Genomic DNA, 16,646 nt, shown 5'->3' on the forward strand with positions numbered 1-16,646 from the left:
GAGATTAACTCAGTACCTTCTGTTGGGGTCAAGGAGGGGGGAAGGGAGATGGTTTTTAGAGACGTCTCCTCCAGAAGTGTTATCTTCCTTCCCCAAGAAAAATAGACTATTAATACAAATAGAATTAAAATTGAATTAATTTCCATGGGGAGAGCATCTTACTTTCATTGATGTAGGAAACATGAAAAATCTGAACTTGGTACTTTTGTAACTTCTGTGCTTTTAATTTCTGCGGAATAAGCTCTTTGTTACGCTCTAGGCTTTGAAGAAGAAGGAATTGAGTCTTGGACTTAATATCTTTTTAATGAAGGTAGTGACAAGAAGAAATTTTGGCAGGAGTCAGCAGCAGTCTCCCCTTCCTGAGGCAGAGGAGGGTGGCAGGAAGGACAGGAGGAATGTGAGTCAGACAGCAAATAGTTCTCCCCACAACAACATCCTCAGGGGATAGAAGAAGGTCGGTGGAGAAGATAGAGCACAAAAGACCCAGGGTGTCAACAGGGCTGTTGGTGATCCGGCGGGACATCTTGAGTGCCGAGATCTTCATGTCTCTCTGTTATTTATCCCCAGGCCTGGCACAGTGCATGGCACAAAACTAGTCCGCAGAGCATGTTTACTGAATGAATGATGGCCCCCGAGACTATTTTTGAATGGCTTGAAATCAAGAACTCAAAAAAGGTAAGGTTGTCAGTAGAAAGTGAGGACGTCGGAAAGAGTGGAGACAGACCAAAGCCGCCAAACAGGAGGGCCAGTACAGCGGTTATAAATCACTGAGCGTCCGAATTGGCCCTCAGCTTTCCTGGCAAGCTGTGCATCGTCGAATGGTCACGTTTGGCATAATGCTCAGGTGGATGGGTGGGTGCCTATTCTTTCCCAGCAGCGTACCTCCTTGGCAGTTTCTGGAGACCTGGAAGACCCAGCTCTGTCACTTGAGTGGCAAGAGTAGGCTGATGAGTCCACATGGCTGCTGTCAGATTACTGATCTTGAAAGGGGCTCCCGTGAGCTGATGCTCAGGAGACACAGTGGTATCCAACCTCTCCTGCACTCCAGGTAGTAGGAAAGGGCGAAGACTGCTGAGGGGGAGGCGTTGAATGCGTTGTGTTCCTCTTTCAGTTTTTGTAGAAGGAATGATGGCTTGGCTCCACTGCTTTTTTTTAAGTCTTCTGTATATATTCACTGTATTTTTGATTACCACTAGCTGTCACATGGTAGCAGCATGTGGTGAAGAGCGGTACATGTACCCAGCCATCGTTGTGGCATCAGATCAGTGATTTTCTGCACTCTTCGGACTACTTATAACTGCACTGCTACCTCATCTAAAGTGCATTAATCAAATCAGAAAACTGCACTGCCATAAACAAAAGACGAATTGTAGAAGTAATCATGTAACTGTATGAGAAAAAGAGGGAGAGAACTGTTGCTCATTCAGAAGTTTGCAACAAGTTTCAAAGTCTTCAATATGCTTTTCTCTCAAGAAAATTTCGATGCCTACAACAGTGCCTGGCCTACTTGGCTGCTTAATAAAAACTTGTTGAATGAATGAATGAATTTCCAGGCTCTGTCAATACTCATTCCTTGACTCCGTACAAATTAATAATTATAATTGCTTCCTTGGAGTAATAATGAACTCATGGAAATGAACTCCTGATTTTTGAACCCTATTTTGGGCTGTGTGTGGCTTGCTACTTAGGAATAAGTGCTATTCCTCAGGTGCTTGGTTTTGGTGTTCTTTATCTACTTTTATTTTTGTTTGGTAGATTTGTTTAAAAGTAGCCTGGTGGGGCGCTTGGTTTCTGTGTTCTTTATTTGCTTTTATTTTTGTTTGGTAGATTTGCTTAAAAGTAGCCTGGAGGGCACCTGGGTGGCTCAGTTGGTTAAGCGTCTGACTTCAGCTCAGGTCATGATCTCACGGCTGTAAGTTTGAGCCCTTTGTCAGGCTCTGTGCTGACAGCTCAGAGCCTGGAGCCTGCTTCCGATTCTGTGTTTCCCTCTCTCTCTGCCCCTCCCCTGCTCATGCTCTGTCTCTCTCAAAAATAAACAAATATTAAAAAAAAAAAAAAGATAAAATTAGCCTGGATATCAGAGTAGGAAATTTAGATCCACAATATCAAAAAAGTTACTTGAATGCATACATCTGGGCCATTAAAACAAGCCACTGGGAACTAACTACTCCCAAATCTGATCCGAAAGCTGGGTGATGGCCTCCCTCTTTAGGTGGATGCCAGGCTATTGGGGCACCTTGTTCCACGTCCACACCTAGTTGTAGGTAAGTCCTGGGCTTCTCATGACACACGTGGAGTGAAGGTAGCTACATAGGAAGAGAACTCACATCTTGTCTCCCTTGCTGTGTCCCAAAAGGGGCTTCCACATAAGTAAGTGAGTTTCTGTTTCACTGTGGTAAGGTAAAGCCACGACAGCCAATCCCATCCACCGAATACAACTAAAACACGTTATCCATACAAAGCATCGTTTGTTTCTAGACATTCATCACTCCCAGGAGATCATCTTTTCTTCCCAGGAAGACAACAAATGGAAAGCTAGTAAGAGGTAGTCAAGTTTCTATTTTTAATTTTGCAAGTGTATTACAGTGATCACTACAAATAGAATGAAGAGATTTTTTTTCAGAGAAATTCAAAGTAAAGATAATGAAGAAATGAAAACCTTAACTTTCATTTGAGTCTCTTCTGCATTGTTTTATAAATTTTCCCGGCTCTTCTTTTTGGCAAAATATAGTGCCTGGTGGCATAGGAGCAGGAATATGACATTTGCAACTGAGAAATAATTTTCAGGTCTTAGGACTGAATTGTGTCCCCCCCCAAGATTCATATGTTGATGTCCTAACCCACAGTATCTCAGAAAGTGGGTATTTGAAGATCACAGTAATCTTTAAAGCAGTAAATAATTTAAAATGATATCACTAGAGTAGGTCCTAATCCAATATGACTGCTATCTTTAAGAGAGGAAATTGGGACACAGACACACAGAGAGAGCAGACCATATGAATATACAAGGAGAAGACAGCCATCTACCTACAAGCCAAGGAGAGTGGCCTCTAAAAAACAAAACAAAACAAAACAAAACAAAACAAACAAAAAAACCCCCAAAACTAACCATACTGACACCTTGATCTCAGACTTCCAGGCTCCAGGACTGTGAGCAAATACCCTTCTGCAGTCACGTGACTTTAACAACCGTCTTTGGTACTTTATCATGGCAGGCGCTAGCAAACTAATAATCTAGGCAAATGTTAGGGAAGCAGCAAGAGTAAAGCGTCATCCTTCTGACTAAGCAGCACCTCCCCGGTCTGCAGAGGAAAGCCTTCCTGCTTTGTGAAGGCAGTCGCTCCTACCCCAGGATTTGATTGTTAATATTTGTGAAGTTTTTCAATATGCATAAGTACATATACAGGATTTCCTTGTGTAATGAGAATAATGGAGGTAATAATAAATGTTGGAGTGGATGTAATTGTGACTGAAAGGATGATTTTATTACATAGTAAAGGATACTATTGGCTGGAGCCAATTCATTACGCTGCTCTGGCAGTCTGTTATTATTATTATTTCTAGCCTTACTAGATTTCATTCTTCTAGATAAAAACATGCATATCAGCTTTGGAGTTTGATTGCCTTATGGGCATAAAGCTTTGCATATTTACTGCCCATGAATCATACCAGTATGTGAAATCCAGAGAAGATTCAATTTTTCCTGCTAGATGCACCTCCAGCCGTTTAATTAAAATATGTATTATTAATAAAACTATATTTAAGTCATATTTTTTACAGATATGACTGAAACATTAAGTGCAAATTGTTTCGTACTTTCATAGTAATTTGCTTTTAACGTTTTGTGCCTTAATCAAGGTAGCACACTAGTTGAAGGTTTGTGATCCTGCAGACTTCTCAGCCGCCAAGTTGAAAAAAGGGAGTGGAAAGTGATGATTAATGAAAGGACGTATTTACTTTTCCGAAAGACTTCATGGTTTTATTGCAAAAGGCATATGTACTGAATAGGAAGGTGCATTAAAAGAATAGAAGGAAAGAGCATTTAGTCTCTATTTCAGTACACAGCAGTGGCATTTGCCATTTGCATAACAGCTTTTTTCACGTTTCTGAACCAACACTGTGTTTCAGCTGGCTGACCGCCTTTAGATGTCACAGTTGTTCTTCCACTGAAACGCACCAACTCTGGCGCCGTGTTCACCATTCCCTGAGCATTCCAGGGATCTTGTCTAAGCAGAAACACGGGATACAGACACTACAGCTCCCTGACATAATTCTTAGCAAGGGGCTGATTCAAAATTGTCTTATTAAGCAGGCGATGACAGGAACGGCTGGGCAACAGCATAGCTTACTGTAAAAATGCACCCATGGAATCTTTATTTCAGATGATGACATTCCCAAACTCTCACATTTGGTCCTAGTGGTGATGGTGGGGAGTGGGGTGGAGAAAGCAGAAAGGAAAACTTTAATGTGCAATGACTACCTGCTGTGTGCCGGGCACTGTGCTAACCTGTTTGCCAGTTCTGTTATTTAATCTTTATGACAAAGCTTCAAGGAAGACATGTTTGTCTTGTGTGTTTCCCATGAGGGAATGCAGGCTCCTAGGGGTTACAGGACTGGCCCAACTTCGCAGATGGCAAAGGACTGAGTCTTAGTTCAGACTTTGGGCTTTTTCACTCAAAAGCTCAAGTGAGACCATTGTATATTCTCTTGAATATTGGGGCCTTCTACAACCTCATGCATTTGTTATGTCTATTTCCAACGGATTATATAAACATTCCCATCACCCTCTCATCCCTGCAAGGTCTCAAAACCATTAGCCTAGCTTCTTCACTTTTCCCTTTACTACTCTAGTCCTTTCGTGATCCTTCCCATACCTCCCTGCTTCTCTCTCCACACGTGGAAATTCTCTGTTACACCTAGATGGAGTAATGGTGAACTTTCTGTTTTGACATACTCTTTGGCATAGAAGCTTACATACGTCATGTTATTTACCATTTCAGTTAAATTCTATTATAATAGTTCTTTTCTAAGTGGCTTAACTATTAGAATTTAATTTTTAAAAGTAATTGATTTGTGACTCTAGAGCCTACAGTTCTAGAGTCAAGATTAGTGAAGTCCTCTCCTTTACTTAAAAACTGGTTTGATTGGAAGTTATTAGCCAAGCTAGAGGCACTTGGGTGGCTCAGTTAGTTAAGCCTCTGACTTCGACTCAGGTCAGGATTTCACAGTCCCTGAGTTTGAACTCCGCATTGGGGTCTGTGCTGACAGTTCAGAGCCTGGAACCTGCTTTGGATTCTGTGTCTCCCTCTCTCTCTGGCCCTCCCCACTCGTACTCTGTCTCTCAAAGATAAATAAACATTAAAAAAATTTAAAAAAAAGAAGTTATTAGCCAAGCTAAAAAGAGAAGGCATTTTATGTTTTCTTTCCTTGGGTGATATAGATATAGATATAGATATAGATATAGATATAGATACACACACAGACACACACACACACACACATATATATATGCATGTATGCACACACACACATATATATATCTCACAAGTTTTATAACTAGCCCCCTATGTGTGTGTGTATGGTGTGGTTCTGACTCCATGATATCTACTGAGGTGACCCTAGACTGGAAAGTTCTCCTTTAAGAAGAAATAAAAGGTTGGTCATAGGATAAAAATCCTCACTCAAATGTCTGTACTATAGTTATACAAACTTCCTCTAACATTGAGTTGACATGACAGAGATAGTTAAATGTGCCTTTTTGCCTCAGATTTTCCCACTCCTCCACACTAACCATAGAAATCGAACCAAGCATCATATTGCCATCAGAACAGCAGCTGCTCTCGCTTTTCCCTAACCAGTGGGAGAATTGACCTTTGTTTAAAATAATGGCAGTGATCATGCTTGAAAACCAAGGGAAGCCAAGTAAAATCAGATCTAATTGTCAATAATTGCAAAAGAAAGTCTAGACAAAGAATCAGAAAGCCCCCAAAGCCCACTACAATCCAAATTCCAAGAAACAAGTGGCAAATTGCTGGGTCTGGTTTGGCAGGGTGCTGGTGAGTTTTGGTGCACTCTACATTTTTTTATTTCGTCTTTCACTGAGCCTCCCTGGAGAGAACTCCACTAGCTTCCCAGAGGACATGCTGCCTCTTGACTCTCAGAGCTCTTGCCATGGAAATTAATCAGCCTCAGAAAGCCGGACTGATCGGCAAATAAACAAAACACACTCTGAGAGATGTAACTATTTGCAACACTCAAATTCCAAATCACCCTTGTGCTTGCACATTTGCTCTCCCCCGCACCCCCCCCCACACTTACACACAGTTCAAAGTGTGATAACCTACCTTGAAAATCTTTTGGCTAGCCCCCTCCCCAAAACAGCATGATCTCTCTCAAGCCAGCCTGACACATACGAAGTAGAAAATACATAAAATAAACACAATGAACTAGGTACTAGATTGGCACAAATACCAGTCTTCAAAGAAGAAAAGCCTGAGAGGAATTAAAGTGGAGACAGCCAGCAACTTTGGCAGGAACGTGTAACAGAGAAGCCCTTTGTGGAGTGGCTGCTGTTGAAGCATGCACTGTACCAATAGGGCTCAGTTGAGTGAAGCTTGGCCTCTGAAAATACAGTGGGTTGGGTGATATTTGTCCCAATGCGCCACATTCATTTTAGAACCAGGATGTCCCAGGAGAACTATGTGCCAGCAAGGTGACTGAGATCTGGTAGACAAAGTACTGTCTGCTGCTTTCCTCATTCATAATTTTTCATTCTGGTTTTGGAGCCAGGGGGAAGTTCAAAAGCTTCGTGTATGGGCAAATGTGAATGACAGAAGACACTGAAATTTACATGAATGAGTTTAGTCAGATTTGCTTTAAAAATTACATATGATTAGGGGCTCCTGGGTGGCTTAGTCGGTTGAGCCTCTGACTTCGGCTCAGGTCATGATCTCATGGTTTATGAGTTCGAGCCCTGCATCAGGCTCTGTGCTGACAGCTCAGAGCCTGGAGCCTGCTTCAGATTCTGTGTTCTCCCTCTCTCTCTGCACCTCCCCCACTCACGCTCTGTCTCTCTCTCTCAAAAGTAAATAAACGGTAAAAAAAATTTTTTTTTTAAATTACATATGATTAAATAAAAAATTTCAAATGATTTAGTCACTTTTTTTATTTTTTTGCCTTGTAACAGGCAATCTTATCGGGTTGAGCTGTGTTCTTTCTGGTCACTTTCTGTTTGTCCTTCCCAAGTACTTAGAAACAGACATTGTAATGGTAACCTGCATCCCTGTCTTCTTTCCAGTCTGATGGTTGGAATGTTAATGTTTACATCGGAATACAAAAAAGTAATATTGTGCTGTCATATGCTGGTGCTTGCTTACCCAAAGGAACTGTTTCCAAAAGCTCTACTCAGTTTCAGCAAGGATCCTGCAAGAGAGGTTCCAGTTCAGTCCCTCTATCTGCTCAGGGCTACTAATAAGTAACCATTGTTTTTTTTGTCTTTCCTTCTTTGGACTTACATCAGGCAATACAATTGAGAAGCTGATGAATTACTTGTGAGCCTGTTTTACATATTTCAGGAAAATTCAGAGACATTTAAATTCTCTAGTACATTTTGCTTAAATTGTGAGGGCTACATTGTGCATACAAAAAACAATTTGATGCCTTGTCTTTCAAAAGAGTTCTTGAACCACAGATTGGGCTCTGTGTCCATTCTCTGTGGTCACCTAACATACAGGAAAAACCTCTGTGCACTTACCTCATGTTATCCAATGGATACCTCTTTGATCTTATCTCTCTTAGTGGTCTGAAAGCTCTTGAGGACAGGATTCATGGGTGTGATAAATGTGTCCGATTCATCAGCGTGCCCCTTTTTGGTGTCTTGGACATCAGAGGCCCTTAAAAAATGTTGGTTTAACAGAAATGAAATGGGGTGCAGAAGGTGGAGGTAACTACGTTTGCCTCCATTAATTTTGAAGTAGGCTTTACTTAAAAGGGAAGACTGCATTTTGACTGCAAATATTTAAGAGGTTTTTGCCAGACTTTTTGTCTTAGATTTGCTCATTCTCCTCTCCTCGGGTATTATGCTGAATCTATTGATGAAAAAACTTTCTCTGGTTAGACAATTTATTTTATAGTAATTTTTAGTCGTGACAATTAAATTCTAGACCTTACAACATATATTTTCAGAGGGTTTTACTTAGAAGCATCTTCACTGGGTTCCCTTGGTCTCTACCATTTGTGGAAGCCAAGTATGCTTGATTACAGTATTCACTTTTAAGTATTTTCCCGTTTCTATTATTTTTTGTAACCAACGCATTATTTAGAATATCTATTTCATTCAACAAATGATTTTTCACTTAAACTGTCTTTTGTTGGGGTGTCTGGGTGGCTCGATCAGTTAAGCGACTGACTTTGGCTCAGCTCATGATCTTGGAGTTTATAGATTGGAGTCTTGTGTTGGGCTCTGTGCTGTCAACACGGAGCCTGATTGAGATCCTGTGTCCCCCTCTCTGCCCCTCCCCTGCTTGCACTCTCTTTCTCAAAAAAAAAAAAAAAAAAAACAAAAAAAAAACACACCATTTTATATTTATTTAATTATTTATTTATAGACAGACTTTTAAAAAATGTTTATTTATTTTGAGAGAGAGAGAAAGAGAGAGAGAGCGAGCACACTAGTGGGGGAAGAGCAGAGAGAGAAAGAGAGAGAACCCCAAGCAGGCTCCATGCTGTCAGTGCAGAGATGGATGGGGAGCTCGATCTCACCAGCCCGAAGATCATGACCTGAGCAAAACCAAGAGTCGGATGCTTAACTGACTGAGCAACCCAGGCGCCCCTAAAATAAATACTCTTTTTTAAAAAAATAAACTACCTTTTGTTATTGATATCACTATTGATATTGCTGTCAGAGAATATCATCCATGTGATTCTTTTTTTAATAGAACTAAATTAGAACATTTTTATCATAGAAAACTTTTAAAAAATAAAAGTTTTTTTTAAAGAGCACTTTTAGGTTCACAGCCAAGTTGAATGGCAAGTACAAGGATTTCCCATATGCCCCTGCCCTACATGTACATAACCTCCCCATCATCAACATCCCCCAACACAGTGGTCCATTCCTTACAACTGATGAACCTGTATCAATTATCACCCAAAGTCCTTAGTTTACTTTAGTGGTCACTCTTGGCGTTGTGCATTCCATGGGTTAGGACAAAGGTAAAATGACATATATCTACCATTCTAGTGTCACACAAGGTAGTTTCATTGCCCTAAAAATCCCTCTGGTTCCACCTATTCATCCTTCTCTCCCTGCTGATCCTTGTCAACTGCTAATCTTTTTACTGTCTCCAGAGTTTTACCTTTTTTCAGAATGTCATATAATTGGAATCACATGATTGAAGCCTCTTTCACTTAGTAATTTGTGTTTAAGATTCCTCTATGTCTTTTTATGGCCTGATAGCTCTTTTCTGTTCACTGCTGAATACTATTCCATTTTCTGAATATACTAGTTTGCTTGCCCATTCACCGACTGAAGAGCATTTCTGTTGCTTCCGAGTTTTAACAATTGTAAGTAAAGCTGCAGTCAACATCTGTATGCATGTTTTGTGTGTAGACACAAGTTTTCAACTCCTTTGGGTAAATACCAAAGAATGTGATTGCTGGATTGTATCATAAGAGAATGTTTAGTTCTGTAAGAAACTGGAAAACTGTCTTCCAAATGGCTGTCCTACCAGCAATGACTAAGAGTTTCTGTTACTTCATATCCTTGCCAGCATGATATTGCCACTGGTTAGGATCTTTGGTCATTCTGATAGATATACAGTGATATCTCACTGTTGTTTTAATTTGCAGTTCCCTAATGACTTATGATGTCAAACTTTTTCATATGCTTACTTGCCATCTGTATATCTTCTTTGCTGAGTGTCTATTCAGGTCTTTAGCTCATTTTTTAGTCAGATTTTTTGTTTTATTATTGTTGAATTCTAAGAGTTCTTTGTGTATTTTGGATAATAGCCTTTTCTTAAATATGTTTTTTGAATATACTTTCTCCTAGTCCGTGGCTTGTCTTCTTATTCTCTTGACACTTTTTTTTTTGTGGAGCAGAAGTTTTTAATTTTAATGAAGTCCAGCTTATCAATTATTTCTTTCACAGATTATGACTTTGGTGTTGTATCTAAAGTTATCACCAAACCTAGGGTTATTTATATTTTCTTATATGCTCTCTTATAGGAGTTTTATAGTTTTGTACTTTACGGGAAGAATGTAAGATTTCTGTCTGAATCCTTTTTTTTTCCCTTTTTGCATGTGGATGTTCAGTTGTTCTAGAACCGTTTGTTGAAAAGATGATCTTTTCTCTATTGTCTTTGTTTTTATCAAAGATCAGTTGATTATATTCATGTGGAGCTATTTCTGGGCTCTCTTTTCTGTTCCATCAAACTATATGTCTATCCTTTTGCAAACACCACCCTGTCTTGATTACTATATCTTTTTTTTCAATATATAAAGTTTGTTGTCAAATTGGTTTCCATACAACACCCAGTGCTCATCCCAAAAGGTGCCCTCCTCAATACCCATCACCCACCCTCCCCTCCCTCCACCCCATATCAGCCCTCAGTTTGTTCTCAGTTTTTAAGAGTCTCTTATGCTTTGGCTCTCTTCCACTCTAACCTCTTTTTTTTTCCTTCCCCTCCCCCATGGGTTTGTGTTAAGTTTCTCAGGATCCACCTAAGAGTGAAACCATATGCTATCTGTCTTTCTCTGTATGGCTTATTTCACTTAGCATCACACTCTCCAGTTCCATCCATGTTGCTACAAAGGGCCATATTTCATTCTTTCTCATTGCCACGTAGTACTCCATTGTGTATATGAACCACAATTTCTTTATCCATTCGTCAGTTGATGGACATTTAGGCTCTTTCCATAATTTGGCTATTGTTGAGAGTGCTGCTATAAACATTGGGGTACAAGTGCCCCTATGCATCAGTACTCCTGTATCCCTTGGGTCAATTCCTAGCAGTGCTATTGCTGGGTCATAGGGTAGGTCTATTTTTAATTTTCTGAGGAACCTCCACACTGCTTTCCAGAGCGGCTGCACCAATTTGCATTCCCACCAACAGTGCAAGAGGGTTCCCATTTCTCCACATCCTCTCCAGCATCTATAGTCTCCTGATTTGTTCATTTTGGCCACTCTGACTGGCGTGAGGTGATATCTGAGTGTGGTTTTGATTTGTATTTCCCTGATGAGGAGCGACGTTGAGCATCTTTTCATGTGCCTGTTGGCCATCTGGATGTCTTCTTTAGAGAAGTGTCTATTCGTGTTTTCTGCCCATTTCTTCACTGGGTTATTTGTTTTTCGGGTGTGGAGTTTGGTGAGCTCTTTATAGATTTTGGAGACTAGCCCTTTGTCCGATATGTCATTTGCAAATATCTTTTCCCATTCCGTTGGTTGCCTTTTAGTTTTGTTGGTTGTTTCCTTTGCTGTGCAGAAGCTTTTTATCCTCATGAGTTCCCAATAGTTCATTTTTGCTTTTAATTCCCTTGCCCTTGGGGATGTGTCAAGTAAGAAATTGCTACGGCTGAGGTCAGAGAGGTCTTTTCCTGCTTTCTCCTCTAGGGTTTTGAAGGTTTCCTGTCTCACATTCAGGTCCTTGATCCATTTAGAGTTTATTTTTGTGAATGGTGTGAGAAAGTGGTCTAGTTTCAACCTTCTGCATGTTGCTGTCCAGTTCTCCCAGCACCATTTGTTAAAGAGACTCTTTTTTCCATTGGATATTCTTTCCTGCTTTGTCAAAGATTAGTCGGCCATACGTTTGTGGGTCTATTTCTGGGGTTTCTATTCTATTCCATTGTTCTATGTGTCTGTTTTTGTGCCAATACCATGCTGTCTTGATGATGACAGCTTTGTAGTAGAGGCTAAAGTGTGGGATTGTGATGCCTCCTGCTTTGGTCTTCTTCTTCAAAATTACTTTGGCTATTCGGGGCCTTTTGTGGTTCCATATGAATTTTAGGATTGTTTGTTCTAGTTTCGAGAAGAATGCTGGTGCAATTTTGATTGGGATTGCATTGAACATGTAGATTGCTTTGGGTAGTATTGACATTTTGACAATATTTATCCTTCCAATCCATGAGCAGAGAATGTCTTTCCATTTCTTTATATCTTCTTCAATTACCTTCATAAGCTTTCTATAGTTTTCAGCATACAGATCTTTTACATCTTTGGTTAGATTTATTCCTAGGTATTTTATGCTTCTTGGTGAAATTGTGAAAGGGGTCAGTTTCTTTATTTGTCTTTCTGTTGGTTCATTGTTAGTGTATAAGAGTGCAACTGATTTCTGTACATTGATTTTGTATCCTGCAACTTTGCTGAATTCATGTATCAGTTCTAGCAGACTTTTGGTGGAGTCTATCGGATTTTCCATGTATAATATCATGTCATCTGCAAAAAGTGAAAGCTTGACTTCATCTTTGCCAATTTGGATGCCTTTGATTTCCTTTTGTTGTCTGATTGCTAATGCTAGAACTTCCAGCACCATGTTAAACAACAGAGGTGAGAGTGGACATCCCCGTCGTGTTCCTGATCTCAGGGAAAAAGCTCTCAGTTTTTCCCCGTTGAGGATGATGTTAGCTGTGGGCTTTTCATAAATGGCTTTTATGATCTTTAAGTATGTTCCTTCTATCCCGACTTTCTCGAGGGTTTTTATTAAGAAAGGGTGCTGAATTTTGTCAAATGCCTTTTCTGCATCGATTGACAGGATCATATAGTTCTTATCTTTTCTTTTATTAATGTGATGTATCACGTTGATTGATTTGCGAATGTTGAACCAACCCTGCATCCCAGGAATGAATCCCACTTGATCATGGTAAATAATTCTTTTTATATGCTGTTGAATTCGATTTGCTAGTATCTTATTGAGAATTTTTGCATCCCTATTCATCAGGAATATTGGCCTGTTGCTCTCTTTTTTTACTGGGTCTCTGTCTGGTTTAGGAATCAAAGTAATACTGGCTTCATAGAATGAGTCTGGAAGTTTTCCTTCCCTTTCTATTTTTTGGAATAGCTTGAGAAGGATAGGGATTATCTCTGCTTTAAATGTCCGGTAGAACTCTCCTGGGAAGCCATCTGGTCCTGGACTCTTATTTGTTGGGAGATTTTTGATGACTGATTCAATTTCTTCAGTGGTTATGGGTCTGTTCAAGCTTTCTATTTCCTCCTGATTGAGTTTTGGAAGTGTGTGGGTGTTTAGGAATTTGTCCATTTCTTCCAGGTTGTCCAGTTTGTTGGCATATAATTTTTCATAGTATTCCCTGATCATTGCTTGTATCTCTGAGGGACTGGTTGTAATAACTCCATTTTCATTCATGATTTTATCTATTTGGGTCATCTCCCTTTTCTTTTTGAGAAGCCTGGCTAGAGGTTTATCAATTTTGTTTATTTTTTCAAAAAACCAACTCTTGGTTTCGTTGATCTGCTCTACAGTTTTTTTAGATTCTATATTCTTTATTCCTGGTCTGATCTTTATTATTTCTCTTCTTCTGCTGGGTTTAGGCTGTCTTTGCTGCTCTGCTTCTATTTCCGTTAGGTGTGCGGTTAGATTTTGTATTTGGGATTTTTCTTGTTTCTTGAGATAGGCCTTGATTGCAATGTATTTTCCTCTCAGGACTGCCTTAGTTCCATCCCAAAGCATTTGGATTGTTGTATTTTCATTTTCATTTGTTTCCATATATTTTTTAATTTCTTCCCTAATTGCCTGCTTGACCCATTCATTCCTTAGTAGGGTGTTCTTCAACCTCCATGCTTTTGGAGGTTTTCCAGACTTTTTCCTGTGGTTGATTTCAAGCTTCATAGCATTGTGGTCTGAAAGTATGCATGGTATGATTTCAATTCTTGTATACTTATGAAGGGCTGTTTTGTGACCCAGTTTGTGATCTATCTTGGAGAATGTTCCATGTGCACTCGAGAAGAAAGTATATTCTGTTGCTTTGGGATGCAGAGTTCTAAATATATCTGTCAAGTCCATCTGATCCAATGTATCTTTCAGGGCCCTTGTTTCTTTATTGACCGTGTGTCTAGATGATCTATCCATTTCTATAAGTGGGGTGTTAAAGTCCCCTGCAATTACCACATTCTTATCAATAAGGTTGCTTATGTTTGTGAGTAATTGTTTTATATATTTGGGGGCTCCTGTATTCGGCGCATAGACATTTATAATTGTTTGCTCTTCCTGATGGATAGACCCTGTGATTATTATATAATGCCCTTCTTCATCTCTTGTTACAGCCTTTAATTGTCTGATAAATAGTTCTCCATCCCCTCACTCTCAATCTAAAGGTGTCCTCAGGTCTAAAATGAGTCTCTTGTAGACAGTAAATAGATGGGTCTTGTTTTTTTATCCATTCTGATACCCTATGTCTTTTGGTTGGCGCATTTAGTCCATTTACATTCAGTGTTATTATAGAAAGATATGGGTTTAGAGTCATTGTGATGGCTGTAGGTTTCATGCTTGTAGTGATGTCTCTGGTACTTTGTGTCACAGGATCCCCCTTAGAATCTCTTGTAGGGCTGGTTTAGTGGTGACGAATTCCTTCAGTTTTTGTTTGTTTGGGAAGACAAACAAATCTCTCCTTCTACTCTAAATGACAGACTTGCTGGATAAAGGATTCTTGGCTGCATATTTTTTCTGTTCAACACATTGAAGATCTCCTGCCATTCCTTTCTGGCCTGCCAAGTTTCAGTAGAGAGATCGGTCACGAGTCTTATAGGTCTCCCTTTACATGTTAGAGCACGTTTATCTCTAGCTGCTTTCAGAATTTTCTCTTTATCCTTGTATTTTGCCAGTTTCACTATGATATGTCGTGCAGAAGATCGATTCAAGTTACGTCTGAAGGGAGTTCTCTGTGCCTCTTGGATTTCAATGCCTTTTTCCTTTCCCAGATCCGGGAAGTTCTCAGCTATTATTTCTGCAAGTACACCTTCAGCACCTTTCCCTCTCTCTTCCTCCTCTGGGATACCAATTATTCGTAGATTATTTCTCTTTAGTGCATCACTTAATTCTCTAATTTTCCCCTCGTACTCCTGGATTTTTTTATCTCTCTTTTTCTCAGCTTCTTCTTTTTCCATAATTTTATCTTCTAGTTCACCTATTCTCTCCTCTACCTCTTCAATCCGAGCCGTGGTTGTGTCCATTTTATTTTGCAGTTCATTGATTGCATTTTTTAGCTCCTCCTGGCTGTTCCTTAGTCCCTTGATCTCTGTAGCAAGAGATTCTCTGCTGTCCTTTGTACTGTTTTCAAGCCCAGTGATTAATTTTATGAGTATTCTACATTCACTTTCTGTTATATTGTTTAAATCCTTTTTGATCAGTTCGTTAGCTGTTGTTATTTCCTGGAGATTCTTTTGAGGGCAATTCTTCCGTTTTGTCATTTTGGATAGTCCTTGGAGTGGTGCAGAACTGCAGGGCACTTCCCCTGTGCTGTCTTGAATAACTCGCGTTGGTGGGCGGGGCCGCAGTCAGACCCGATGTCTGCCCCCAGCCCACCGCTGGGGCCACAGTCAGACTGGTGTGTGCCTTCTCTTCCCGTCTCCTAGGGGCAGGATTCACTGTGGGGTGGCCTGGCCCGTCTGAGCTGCTTGCACACTGCCAGGCTTGTGGTGCTGGGGATCTGGCGTATTAGCTGGGGTGGATCGGCAAGGTGCACAGGGGCGGGAGGGGCAAGCTCAGGTAGCGTTTCCTTCGGAGTCCATTTCAGGAGCGGCCCTGGGGCACCGGGAGGGAGTCAGACCCGCTGGAGGGATGGATCCTCAGAAGCACAGCGTTGGGTGTTTGCGCGGTGCAAGCAAGTTCCCTGCAGGAACTGGTTTCCTTTGGGATTTGGGCTGGTGGGGTGGGCGAGGGAGATGGCGCTGGCGAGCGCCTTTGTTCCCCGCCAAGCTGAGCTCTGTCAGCCAAGGCTCAACAACTCTCCCTCCCGTTGTCCTTCCGCCCTCCCGTTCTCTGAACAGAGCTGTTAGCTTATAATCTTCCTAGATGTCAAGTCCTGGTTGCTGTCGGAACACACTCCGTCAGGCCCTTCTGCTTTTGCAAGCTAGACTCTGGGGCTCTGCTTGGCTGTGGGGCCGCCCCTACGCCCAGCTCCCTCCCACCAGTCTGTGCAGCGCGCACCACCTCTCTGCCCTTCCTACCCTCTTCCATGGGCCTCTCGTCCGCGCTTGACTCTGGAGAATCCGTTCTGCTGGTCTTCTGGCTGTTTTTGGGTTATTTAGGCAGGTGTAGGTGGAATCTAAGTGATCAGCAGGATGCGGGGTGAGCCCAGCATCCTCCTACGCCTCCATCTTCCCAGGATCTCCAATTACTATATCTTTATAGTAAGTTTTGAAGTCAGGTAGCGTCAGTCTTCTCACTTTGTTCTTCTCCTTCAATATTGTATTGGTTATTCTATGTCTTTTGCCTTTCAGGGAAACTTTAGAATCAAAGAAATTTAGGGGGAATTCAAATTAAAACAATATTGGATCTAGAGATTCAATGCAATCCCAGTCAACTTCCAACAAATTATTTTGTGGATATTGACAAACTGATTCTAGGGTTAAAAGATGGCCCATATCATATGTCATCAGGGAAATGAATTCTTTTTTGTTTATTGATACCTTCTTTTTG

This window comes from Herpailurus yagouaroundi, unplaced genomic scaffold (assembly GCF_014898765.1).
Source record: "Herpailurus yagouaroundi ecotype Mexico unplaced genomic scaffold, PumYag 164, whole genome shotgun sequence".
Taxonomy (NCBI): domain Eukaryota; kingdom Metazoa; phylum Chordata; class Mammalia; order Carnivora; family Felidae; genus Herpailurus; species Herpailurus yagouaroundi.